Source organism: Pseudopodoces humilis, chromosome 3 (assembly GCF_049639895.1).
Source record: "Pseudopodoces humilis isolate 2021_Gansu_Grassland_sample_001 chromosome 3, ASM4963989v1, whole genome shotgun sequence".
Lineage (NCBI taxonomy): Eukaryota > Metazoa > Chordata > Aves > Passeriformes > Paridae > Pseudopodoces > Pseudopodoces humilis.
In genome coordinates this window covers 66,356,786-66,371,278 of record NC_142202.1, presented here as the reverse complement: position 1 = coordinate 66,371,278, position 14,493 = coordinate 66,356,786, and positions in this window count along the sequence as shown.

The window sequence follows — 14,493 nt, the reverse complement described above, 5'->3', positions numbered from 1 at the left end:
ATCTAAAGAAGCTTGCAGATCCTGATTTGTTTCAGCTTTTCAACAAGGGTAAATTTCAACTGTTTATAAGTGGTGGCACTCACTCTTCTTGTGAAGTACCATTTCATTAATAAAGGCGAGTATTTCAGGTTCAGACTTGTCAGAAATTCTGAAGACAAAGCTCAGCTCTATCACACCCATTACTGTTGCACTGGGCAACCCTCTGAGATGGCTTTTAATGAAATCTGTAGATGACACTACAGACTTTTAGGATTCCTCACAGCTGCCAATTTTCAAGGTTAAAGGAACTTCATTTTAATGTTAAGGAGATTTAACAAAGGCTCAATTTTTACTCAGTGCTTTAATTTAAAACAGCAGCCCTCATTTATCACTAATTACAGATGATTCTGTTAATATTTTATGGCACTTAACAGAAGAATGATGCAGATACAGATTTTTTTTTTTTAAGCGTATTATATTCATCTGCCACATTGTACATTGATACTGCTTTTGTAAGCACTTAAAAAAATCTAGCTTGGCCATTATTTTTCTTTTTTATCTTCTTTTGCACAACTTTTTTTGCTGTGTTTTCTTTTTCTGAAACTGAGTACATGCTTCAAACTGTTGCCACAAAAGCAAAGGAATTGCAAACCACATTCTATTTTGTTAGCATGGTATGTCAAAAATATAACTGCTGTGGAGATTCCGAGTTATATTATTAAATCTCAAAATTGTTATACATTTTATATTATCTTGTCCTATTTTGCTCTGTTTTATGGGTTTCTGTTTAGTTGGTTGGTTTGGGTGTGTGCTTTTTATATCATTTCTTGCTGCTCAAGTTAAAAATATTTGAGAGAGATCAGGAGCCTTGCAGATTGCCTTTAGTTCTCAGGTCATTGTCAAAAAGGCTTCAAAGTCACTGTGGATATCTGGAACAATAAATCTTGGCTGTTCTTGCAGAGTGTTTGTTATCTTTCAAAGTAACCTTTCAAAGTCATGATAGGATTATTTTTTAAGCATCCTTCTAAATTCTTATCAAGGTGTTTTCTAGTTTCATTGGGGAACCCAGTATTATGTCAATAAGCAGCACATATGTTATCAGGGTGTTAGCATTGCTAAGTCTAAAAATCACAAAACCTTTTAAAAGTTCAGCACTCTCCAGATTTTTTTGGTTAAGTTAGAATAGAGGGAGCAACTATTCTCTTCCTTTTTTTTAAGGATTGCCAGACCCAGTGGTGTGACAGAGGTGAGGTTGCTACAGCTCCATATCCCCAGGCAAAGACAGTATTGAGGTTGAACATGTATTCCCAAGAGGCACTGACACACACATACAGGAAGATACGCAGGAGCGGCCAGCCTCATACAAAATGAAGTATTCAGTGCTACTACAAACACAGACATCACCAATGGCTTCACCCTATTCATCTCTCTGGTCAAAACCAGTGAAAAGCAAGTAGAGGGAAGTATCTACATTATCTTATCCACTGACACACATATGCAAACAGTTTTCTCCAGCATCTAGCCCAGACTCATGACCTGAACAGTAGCTGACTGCCAGATCCCATGGTCTCTTCAGTATCCAGCATGGGCCTTCTAGATACCCCAGTAGCTGTCACACAGACATTTTTCTTTCTACAGTATCTGGGCCAGATATAGATCTATGCCAGTATTAGGCTCCCAGACCTCTTGCCTAACTCACAGGACAGCCTGTGTGATGCCTGTGATCACACACTGTCTCTGGCACCCCACAGTTCCCTGAACCTGAATCCACACAGGATTCACAGTTCCTTATGATCTGATCCCTCTCCAGTGGCTGCACTGAGACCTCCTTACACACACACACAGACATAAACACACACACACACACACACACACACACACACATACACACTCATGCATGCAGAGTCCCTCATCCAGGCAAACTGGTAGAAATGGACTTCAATGAGAAACTGCAGACACCAGGCACAGGGCATGGCTGTGTACAGAGAGAAGTGTATAACTTTGTTGGTTGTTTGCACCAAACAAACCCCTGTTCCCTCTATTTTCTCTCATTTTTTTCTTCTCAGTCAGCTCTGGGCCCTCCCTTCCTTGGCCTTTGTAATCTGCCTAAAAATACCATAACCATTGTACAATCCCCAAATGCTTTCCCCCCAGATGAACCTGTATGACCAGCAGTGACACACCCACACACACCCCTTGCCCCACTCTGTTGGTAATCTCAGGACAGCTTCTCCTAGTGGCTCACAATGGTGGGTGCCATTCCAAATTCATGGGGTTAATGTCCTCCTGGGATGCCCTGGAGGGCATGGGTTTGTGTCTCTGACTGGGTTATTGAGGTTTCCCTGCTTGGCACTGTTCTGCTCCTTCTTGTCTGGATACACTGGATGAAGCGTCACTCACAGCTTCCAGAAAAGCAAGAAAAAAATATGGGAAACAGTACAGAAACAGCTTCATTTCAGTCCCTGGGAACATGATGGCACAAATAACTCCGGAGACTACAATACAGGAGGGATAAGGAAGCGATCAGGAGTTGTTGATACGGACATATAAATGGGAAAATTTGCTTAGCCTACTTCATGACCTTCTACAATAATGGGAAAAGCTTGGTTAATTAGAAGAAAGCAGCAGAACTTGCATCTGTTTTAGTAAGGCTTCCAACACTATTTCCCATAACATTCTCACTGACAAACTAATGAAACTAATGAAATCTAGATGGTAGGGTAGGCTAGACTAGATCAATGTCTCAACAGTGGACAGTGGGGTCAACTGGAAACTGAATGGCTGGGCCCAGAAGGTGGTGATCAAAGGCAAAAGTGGTGTACACAGGTCTGTGTCTAGTGCTATTTAAACTCTTCATTAATGATTTGAATTGGACTCAATGACCTTGGAGGTCTTTTCCAACTTTAGTGATTCTATTATTTGGTTTAAGGCACATGTCACAATGACAGCAAGCTTTCCTGTGTTACAAAACTGGGAAGTGTGACTGATACACCGCAGGCTGGAAAACTGGGCAGACAGGAGCCTCCTTAAGTTCATCAAAGGAAAATACAAAGTGCTCATCTGAGAAGTAACAATCCCATTCTCCAGTACATATTTAGAGCTGCCCAGATTGAAAGCAACAGAAAAGGACCTTGTCATCCTGGTGGACACCAAGTCGAACATGTGCTGACAATAAAGCCTCATGTCAAAGAAGGCCAAAATGATCTTGGGCTGCATTGGGAAAAGAGCTACCAGCAGGTCAAGGGAATGCATTCCTTCATCTCTACTGAGCACTGGTGGGACCACACCTGAATTGCTGAGTCCAGTTCTGGATTTCCCTGTACAAGAAAGACATGGACATACTAAAGTGAGTCTAGCAAAGAGCCACAAAGACAATTAAGGGGCCAGAATGTCTCTTATACAAGAGGCTGAAGGAACTGGGACTGATCAACACAAAGATGTGGAGATTCAGATGCCAAATCTGAGCAGGGATTGAACTAGATCTCAAGTCCCTTTCAACCTGAATGATTCTGTGATTCTGTGGGATGAGTCCTTATTCACAAAATCTAACACTTTCAAATTAAAATGTTCAAGTTGTTAATGGAGAAAAGTGCTACACATCTCAAAAGTCGCATCTCAAAATTTCCACTTTCATTATCCATTATTTCATTACACACTAGTAATTTTAAATATCATGATATATTCACAATGCTGGCACATTTACAGTTCTGAGATGAACCAAACTGGTATATTTTAAACTTTCAGTCTCTACAGATTTTTCTTGGAATCTACATTATCTGTGTGGACTTTAAGTTATATATTTGTACAACTTTTAGGAAAAGAATATATGGTTGAAGTGAAAAATAAGAAAAGGTGACAGATTACTTTGGAGAATTGTAAATTTACCTGACATCCATCCAGAACCACCAAAGCAAGAAAGAAAAGGAAAGCAGGCACACAAAGGATTGAAGAAGGGAAATGCTTACTTTACTGCCTTATGCCAGAAACATCCAAAAAATACTCCAAATCGCTACTCTTGATTAAAAAAAAACTGAAAGGATTACAGCTTTTGTTATATTATTAGCTAGTTTCAACTGATCTGTAAGGAAGCTTTTTTCTTTTGTAATCAGTCTGATTCAGTGTGAACTCGGTGCCATATTCTGCTTGGTGAAGTCATGATGAATGCATGACCACAATATATTAGCAGAAATGTTTCAGCCTAATGGATGTATAATCCATGAACCAAATATCTTTGAGATATCGTGATCTTAAAAGAGTTAGATATTAATGGCACCAAGGGAGCTATTATGATCTAGTTTGCTAAAAAGAGCATTCAGATTAATCAGATTCAGGGCCATTGTACTGTAGAGTGACTTATACTTGAGCTAATATGACAGTTGAACTCCCTTCACATAAAGCTGACTTGAAATGCTGCAGAGGTGTACTAAAGGAGACTTCAGATATGTAAGCACAGTGAGGATGGTTGCATACTTTGTGTTTTTTAGTTAAAATCACATTTGACTGGAGGATGAAATCTGAGTATGAGACATTATAATTCCATTACTATTTTGACTTCTTTTATTATTTAACTTACTGCCTTAAGCCATGGTTTGGAAGTACTTATTTTTTTTTTCAGAGGCAACATTTTATAAAAAACACTATAGATTAAAAAACCATATAATGCATTTAATAACTGATTTGCAAACAGTCTAAGACATGCTTTTTATAAAACTCCTTGCATTACATCAACAAGAGACTGATTTCTGGAAAAGGGCTATAAAACTCTGCAATTATAATCAGGTTAAGAATGATGTTCCCATTTAATTACAAATCTTCATTAGAGTCTTCTATGCTGAGTTCTCTTTAATATTAAGATTAAATAATGAGCCACATAAAAGCTATCCAGTTTGCCTGACCTTTATATAACACTGGGTCAGATACCAGCGTACTGTAAAAGTGCCTTTTATGTGTCTGTTAGTTCAATCTATGTATCAACTGTATTTGAATTCCATTAATGCATCTGCTGCTGAAATGCAATATAATAAAATAAAATGTGGGCAGAGAATGGTAAGAAACTGATTTTCTCAGTCTTTTGACCTAGAAAAGTATCCTAAGGGAAGGCCACTAAGTAAATTAGGCAATTTTCAGACGTATGCCTGTGTCTAGTCAGAGATGCTCGAATTTGACACAAAGTACGGACGTATTGCAGAGATGTATAATCGTTCATCGATAACAATCCTCTTTATAATGAAAGACTATTTTTAATCTTCTTAAACTCATTGGTTTAATATTAAGATTCATAAATTTATACGTTTTATGAAACAAAAAAGGTAATACAGTAATTTGTCTACTGAAAAAAAATAAAGATAAGTGAGTGCTTTATGAGCATTCATAAAATCAGGGGGAAAAAAACATTGGGAAAAGTCATGCTCGAGTTGTGATGATTTTCACAACCATTTCAATGACAAAGGTTATGTTGCAAAAATGAATTTTGAGGTCACAGGCAGGTAAATTCTGGCAAAAAAGTTTAAAACAAATTTACATGAGATCTGCCTGAAAATTGGCAATATTTAATAACACAGAAATCAATGGCACAGAATATCAAACACAATTCTAGTGTTTTTAACTTCAAAATATAGTGCAATAATTTAACGTAAAACTCAAGTTGTTCTTTTCAAATGCGACTGCCAGAAACTCTAGGGATTAAGATAGTTCTTACTCATTTTTTTATGATTCTCTAGTCTTGGCTTCTTTCTTCATCAGCAAGAAGCAGTGATTAAGAAGTATACTTAGTAATTCTGGCCAGCAAATAGGAAGGGCAACATAAGTCACGGAGCTGCATTTCCTATTAAGTATCATTCAAGTATGCTCAAAACTGAAAAAGTTCTGTTTTCCCTGTTCATTTTCAGCAGAATTTAAAATATTCAGTTTAAATGTGTTCAGTGTTTATAACAAAAGAAAAAAAGTATGCTTTCCCCCTGATAAATGTAATTATAGGGAAAAAAAACAAATAAGCTCATTTGGTTTACACAGTTATGTTGGCTACAGCAGTATAAACTTGACATTAAAAGAATGGGATTCATGAAGCCCTACTGTAGAAGATTCTTTTCTTGTAATTCATTTATTACAGAAGACTGAAAATGGCCCAAAACACAAACTGCCAAATGAGAACTTGCAAAAAAGCAGGTCTGGCATTAGAAAATAGAAAAATATTTTTCCCAGCCATTTAATATTGATTCAAAAATACTGAAATATGAAAAATTAAAGTTTTTTCACAACCTGTGCCAGATCCTTACTTGGGCACAGAATATTCACTATAATTAAACCTTTTATTTCAAAGCATATTAGTGGCTGTAAAAGTTTGCAGTGCCTATTGCAATTTTAGCCTGTAGTTCTCAAGATTTATGGTCAGATTTTATGTCTTAGTAGAAATGTGATCTGGAAATCTGATCCTGCTATAAAATTCAGGAAAAAAAAAAAAAAAAAAAGAATGTGTAAATAGATCTCTTAGTTGTCTGAATAGTAAAGCTGTTAATGAGCTAATTTCTGACAGTTTTACTTACTTGTGAGTCAGTCCTATTGCAAACTATTCCCTCCCATATTCCCTTTTTTCTGCATTAAAATATTTTAAATTTTTCTTGTATAATATTGTACCTGGGCATGTACAATTTGATCCCTTTTGTTGACAACTGTGACGTTCCTTTCAGATCTTTTAATATGTTCATATGACTGAAACCTCTGTGACTGATCAAACCAATAAAATAGTTCACTGTGGAACGCCTGTCAAGCTGAAGATTCTAAGGGAATTCTGGGACTGGGTGCTATTTTGAAGAATCAGCTGTTCTGAGTATTATATTCAACTTGAGACAAACCTGCCTCTGGAACTTGTTTTCATCTCCATAGACCACAGTCTGAAAAACCAGAGTAGGAGCCTACCCTCTAAACATCTATCATTAGCTGATATGACTACTTGTTCTAAATGATGAACTCATTCTCTCCAACCCCATTTCTCTTAATCCAAGTGACGCCTTCTCCACTGTAGGTGCTGCCTCCAATGACTTTCATTCAGCTCTCCCTGAATCCTTCTCACTTGTCGGGGTTCTGGTCAGGACAGGGTTAATTTTTGCAGCAGACAGGGAGGAGCATGGCCAGAACCTGGAGATTATTCTGTACTTCCTTGAAGTCATGTATGAACCTCTTCTCAAAAGGGAGGGGAAGCACGGAGACACATCCTCCATGCAAGTTGGACTGTCTTCAAGCCATCTCTCTCTTTATGACAAGTGAAGATGACAATGAATAAGACCTCCTGTGAAGCACAATATTAGCATAACATCTTACTAGAAGACTGAAAGTACAGAGAGATCCTTGAAACTCCAAAGGGATCAGTATTCTCTGTGATGAAATTGATTAAGTAGGTTCCTTACCGTGACAAAAACAAGGGGTGAGCTTTGAGCACAAGCTGAAGTAGTTATCTAGATAATCCAGGAAAAGCTAAATGCTATGATGTTGAAACTCTCATATGTTTTCAAGATTGCAAATAAGATGCAACAGAGTCTGTATAATTAGTAATCACAGTGGCACCAGAATCAAGTACAAAATCTGAAGAATGACTATTTGTTTTAAAACAACCTTGCTTAATCATCCTGTGATCGCTCAAAGAATGATGAGACCTTTTAGAAAATCATTAGCAGTGCTGTCTTGGCCAGCACCTTAATTAGACTTTCTATGAACTTGGGAATTTCAGTAAAGGTGACATTTGCATCAGAGAATTTTCCCTTTTGTTGTTCAATGTATGATCATTTAAGAGAATACAGATCATTTATGCTGGCATTAAGAGCTTTTCATTCTTCTTCAGGTTCCAGGTATCATTCATGCAAATTAATTCATACAGCCATTAAAAAGCCTATTAATCTCTTTAATATCCAAGAGCCTACTGACTTAATCATTTTTACCTTTTGTTATGTTAGAAGAACTTGCCAGTTTTCTTGCTATTAACCTACAAATTTCATGATTTCATCAAGTTAAAGCCAGTTCTCCCAGTGAGAAAGGCAAGGGTGGCACAGGTAAGTTAAATGATTTCCTTCTTAAGCACTGATCTTTACTTTGAGGTCTACTTAAGTTATGACATTCTTTTTTCCTTCTTGATGTAAATGACATTTCTGTCACTGCAATTCTAATGTAGGATCTTCATATAAAATAAAAGTCTTACATAAAAGGAGTTCTTTTAAAAAAAAAACATTTCAGGTAATAGCATAGAATAGAAGCAGATTTCCTTCTTCATATGTTTTGATGTAAATAAATTATTTTGTTGAAAATGATCAGGATGAAAAGATTAAAAAAATATATATTATGCATAAAAAACATCCAGAAAAAAAAAACAGACACAGAAAACATCAAAAAGAAAAATTTCAAAGATCTTTGTAATCATAGATTTCTTCTCTGCCTTGGCTTTGTCTACTGCTTTAATACATATGTGAACAGCACAGCTCCAATGAATAGGTTATCAGTGTCTCTGTAAACAAGATTTTTTTTTATTTAATAATTAAATACAGATTGAGGGATGTTACTTTAGGCACAGTGTTTTAAAATATTGTTTCAAGTAAAATATTTCTCTGTCATGATAGGTGACTAGTTACATCCTCTGAGATATTTTAGAGACATTTTGATCATGAGTTCCTAATACTGATAAAGTTTTGTTTAGCACAGAGGAAAGCACTATCTGAAATACATAAATAAAGGTATAATGGGTCATACCTATATTAACAAGTGACATACTGCTTCAATATAACATGAGCTTGAAGTAACTACCTTTATTGACACAGGAAGACTCATTTAAAACACCATCCCTGCCTTTTTGTAGGTTTTGACAGATGAAGATTGCTTCTCAAAAATGTCTATATAGAAAGTATAGAAAATAAATTTAATATGATGATAAACCTTCTGTCAGTGGCCTCTAATGCAGCATGACTTTTTTGTCTTCAGGGCTGCTTAACAAGGCTATTGAACCCCTGTGGTTTCCAGGAAGAGATTCACTCAATATATCCAGACATACCAGTTTAACACAGAAATTATGACTGATTCTTATAAGTACAGGACATCCCACTCAACTTAAATTTCAGAGAAGCTTGGGGAGAATAAAGACAAAGTTTCTAATGAAGTTCACCCTACAGTCATGAAGTTATGGTATCTAAAACAGACTAAGAACTAATATTTGGGTTTTTATATTCCTGTCACAGATATGATATTCCCATATGAGTAGACTGATGGCATTTTTTTCAGTTACATTAGCACCACTAGCAGTACAAGGCAGACAACAGTGGAGCATCAGCCTGCAGAAATAGCATCCCAGGTCATTTTGCATTGATTATCTTCTTCTTTTCTTTTTTATGCCTTTGTTTTGTTTGGGGTTTTGGGGGAGCCTTTTTGGAGGACAGGAGCATAAGAGTCTTTCATAATTGCATTATTGCTGCGTTTGAACACTTATCCTCAAAATCTTCCTCCTTGCTTCTATTCTTTACCTACCCTGTCCCCTCCCAAGAGAGATAAACACACATCCTCAATCATTTGGCAGCTTGAAGAATGGAGATACAGAGGCATAGCAATTTGCCAAGGGTCAAATAAAATACCTGTGGTGAAGCAAAGAATCATATCCAGGTCTCCTTGGAGCCAGATTAATGAGATAAACATTGAACTAGACACACTCTCTACACATTATCCATTTTCCATAGAGAAGTTTCAAGCAACTTATTTTCAGTGCCAGAATAGTTCTAAAATAAAAATACAAAATCATTCAGCACCAGCAGTCTCACTAGGATGCCTAATAATAATACAAATAAGAAAAAATGGATACATGCACATATTTATATGTCTATACATAATATACACACATATGAGGAAAAAGAAGATATGTTTATTCAAAATAAAATAGTGTTAAATAGAGAGGTACCTACTGCTTTACAGACATTAATGCAAATAAAAGTACACAAAAAATAAGATTTAGCTCCACAACATGAAGCCAAGAAACATTAAGAAATTCCATGTATGTTGATTTAAATCTGTATGTAACTTGAAAAAGAATGCTTGGGTATTGTTTTGTTTTATGGTTTTATTTATTCATCTGAGTGAAATCTCTCCAAATCCAAGAGCATAAAAATTTGAATTTGAATTCCTACATCCAGAGCATATCAAGCTTTCAATAGGCAATTGTTTTCTCACCTTCCAACTACTATCAAAAGTTTTATGACATAGGTGATGTAGATGAATGCGGCAAAGACAAACATTTTGATTTTGATTTACAGTATTTTCAGTGCTGTTACCCTGTTCAGAATAACAAAAGGGGATGCTCAAAGACAAAAAAAAAGAAAAAAGAAAAAAAGGCAGTAAGTCAGACGAAATAAAGAAGTAGAGGTAAAATGGTAAAATTCTATATTTAGTAACAGTCTTTTATGAAATGCTGCCTTAGCTACTGAGCAAGTGTTATGTCTGATTAAATAAATGGGTAATATTTTTTAAACTTTATTTTCCAAATGTCCCTAACATTGCAGTTAGATCATGACCTAAGCTCCTCTAGGTTTCTTTAATCAAAGCCTAAGAAACTGATTCTGAGTCCCTTGAAACTGATAAAAAGATAGACTATTTCTTTGATCTATAGGTCTAGCTCAGGATCATAATAATAACAGTGATTCCAGCCCTCTGTTTTTGATTGTTTACAATTGATTATCTCTGCATATGTTGACACATCCATTCTCATTGTTTCTATTCCAATGAAATAGCTATGCCAAGATACATATCCCTCTGAAAAAATTAGAGGTGAATGTTAACTTTTTGGTTGTCACCATGGCACTAACATTAAGCCCTTAAGACACACAGTGAAACAAAAGGAAAGTCGAACTTTCTCATCAGCTTTTTTCCTGGATCAATTCAAGAGAGAAAAATGTCACCAGAGTTAATAGTGTAAAGCCTCTGAGTGGCCTGAAGCAAAAGCACCTGTCAAAACTGCAACCACAAAAAAGAAAGGGTCACCAGAAGGACAAATGCTGTACATATATAGTCATAGAGCATTTCTCTGAACATCAAGTTTGAATATGCTTTATTTCCACTATTATATAAACAAATCTGTTTGTTTCTTGTTTTTAAATAGGGAACTAAAGAATATCACAAAGGATATGAAGTCAGTTGACTTGAAATTAAAATCATTACACAGTAGGCAAGCTATATTGCTGAATGCCCAGTTGCAGTATTGAATTTGTGACTAAACTTGAGTTAAACCAGGGAAAATATGCTTGTGGAATTCTAAACTCCCATGGCAAGGAATTAGATTGTTTTCCTACATTTAAATGCCATCCTACCTAATGGATTTACTGTCTTCTATTGTGAAATTAGAAAGACCAAGGAAGCAGCGTGCTTTCAGCCGTAAGAAAAAAATACAGAATAAAAAGCATCCCCTTTATAAAGATTACAAAATCCACTTTGACTCGTTGTGAATAAAGCAATTTACTAAATGGAAAATGTTGGTTTATCATAGCACTGGAAAGAAAAGACAGAATTTTTGTTTCTTCCTCTCAGCCAGGACTCAACACTCATTTGAACTTGCCAAACAGCCTCATCCTATCCCCATCTCTGATCAGCATTAGTATGAAACATACATCTATATCTAGAGAGAGATGTAGAAATTAAAAAGGAAGCAATTGTGCCAAGTACTTTTGTTGCCTTGTTTTTCTCTTCCAGGAAAGTTTTTAAGATCTATCTGGTTGAAGTGATGGGTCAGTCAGAAGCCAACTGCTGTGATAATATCTTTGAAAAACTCACAGGACTTGACTGGGTAAGGACTGGTGTGAAGTTTCTTTGCCTCTGGGTTTCACAGACACAAATTGGGGAAGTTTTCACAAGCACTAGTCCAAACATTCATCCAGCTTTGAGGTATTGAAATATCACCTTCATTTATTGTTCTAAAATAAATTTCTTTTATGGTAAAGACTACTTCATGTAAAAGAACTCAATAACTGGACTAGTTCAATACAAGATAAACGGAATAAAATAAAATAAAATAAAATAAAATAAAATAAAATAAATAAAATGTAAGAAAGTTGTGTGACATAAAGAGTTTACACATAAAAAAAAACTCTATAGATATTTTTTTCAGACTAAATCTGCTTGGCTGTGTGAGGCCATTTAATTCAGGGCCCCAAATCACTCTTAAGAGGCAGCTGCTCCACCTCTCTGGGTTTTTGACTACCACACCCACAACCAGCTCTGCTGCTGTGTCGATGTGAGGTCCAGCCACTGGAGCAGAGCTGGGCTGGGTTAGGTCTGCCAGCCGGGCTGCTGGGCTTTCCCATCACTCAGGAGCTGGGATTCAGCCCCAGCCCTTCTCCTGCTCCTTGCCTGGGCTGCACCCTGGCACTTGGCCCTCGGGGGATTGTTCAGGAGCCTGAGCCAACAGTGATGCCACTTCCCCATCCTGGCCTGAGAGCACCTTGAGCTTGGCACCATGAACTTGTCTCATGATCCAGATTCCTGGGTGGCCCTGGTCAGTGTCTACCACCCTGCCCTCCTCCCCTGGTCCTGGTCCCCTGGCTCTGGCCACCACTGACCTGCTGACCTTGTAAGCCAGCCCTTCCTCATGTGACCTCATGACACAAAACCAAACTATGTTGTCTCAGAACTTTTTTTTCCTTAGAGTTTTTGTGCAACCTTAATGATAAAAGCTTTCTTATGTAATAATATCTGATTATTTTATATTCACAACCTGCAATTTCTCATTTTCACTATATTCTTTTTTACCTAGCTACTGTACTAAATTATTATTCTTCCCTGTAATATGAGATAGAATAATTTCATTTTCTTGTATCGTGTAAACTCTCTGCATACTTTTTTTGAGATCGTCTTGCTACTAGAAAGTCTTAAAACCTTTCTTTTCATAATTAATCTTTTTCCTTCTTGTCAAACTTCCGTCTCGCATAGATGATGCATGGAATAAATTTCTATGCCCAAATGTTGCCAAGCTGAAATAGCTGACTGTTCTCACAGTCCAGTGCTTAAATCTGAAATTCCATCTGAGAATCTATTACTAGATTATTCAGTAGAAGATGTAAGAAAGTGCAACGATTGATTCATAAGCTCAGTTTTGGTCTCTGGAAGTCAACAGAACTGTTCTCAGTCTCCAAATTTAAAAATAAGCTGAAATTTCCTGTCAGAATCTAATTTATAGATATATTTAAATTCAAGCACACAGATATGTCTTTTCATGATTATTTGGTTGGTGGCTAATACATAGCTGATCATCAAAATGGAAGGGGAAGAGCAAGATGTAAGAAATAAAAATTACTTCCACCAAAATTTTTTCATGTATATATTTCAATAATAATGTGGCAGGTTATTTGTATTACAAGCACTTTATGATATTAAAATTAATATATTTCGTTTCACAATTCATTTACCCTCAGTCATACCATGATAAACTTCACCACTACCCAGATTAACAAATCAGCGCTAATAAGAACAGAGATCTCAATCCAGCTCATTGGTCTTGAACTCAACGCCTGCAGGAGGTTACTACTTCTGATTTAAGAGGAAAGTACTTCCCAAAAGGGTGACAGACATAGGTTACATGACACCACGTAGTGGTTTAATGCTGGCTGGATGCCAGGCACCCAACAAAGCCTCTTTATCTCTCCACTCCACAGCTGGACAGGGAAAAATAAATGTAGCAAAGTGTTCATGAGTTGAGATTAAGGAGAGATCACTCATCAAAAACTTTTACAGGCAAAACAGGCTAGAGATCGTGATATTGGTTTAATTTATTATCAACAAAAATAGAACAGGGTAAAGAGAAGTAAAATAAGACCTTAAAAATACCTTTCCCCACCCCTGACTTTCACAGCTCTACCTCCTACCCCAGCAGTGCAGGGAGACAGGGAATGGGTGTTCATCATTCATGAACCAGCCCAGGGAGAGGAGTCCTTCCCCTGCTCCAGTGTGAGTCTCCTTCATGGGCTGTGGGTGGATCTCTGCATTCCTGTGGTCCTCCATGGGCTGCAGGGGAACATCCTTCTTCACCATGGTCTGCACCACAGGCTGCAAGGGACTCTCAGCTGTGGTGCCTGGAGCATCTCCTCCTCCTCCTCTTCCTCCACTGACCTTGGAGTCTGCATCTCCTCCTCTCACATGTTCCCACTCTTCTCTGGCCACAACTACAACTGCACAGTAAATTTTTTTAGTTTCCTTTTTAAATCTGTTATCCCAGAGGTGTCACCACCATTTCTGATGGGCCCAGCCCTGGCCAGTGGCACATCCATCTTGGAGCCAGCTGGCATTGGCACTGGTTCACATGGAAGAAGGAAGCTTCCAGCAGCTTCTCACAGAAGCCCCCCTTGTAGCCCTCCCGCTACCAAAGCTTAGCCATGCTAACTCAATACGCATCCCTCCTAAATACTCTGTAAATTATAGATGTGCTAATACTGTAAAAAGCAGTTGCGAAGATTTAGTTTCTTTAGAAACAATCTGACTAGGCAGCCCCTAGAGAAGAAATGTGAA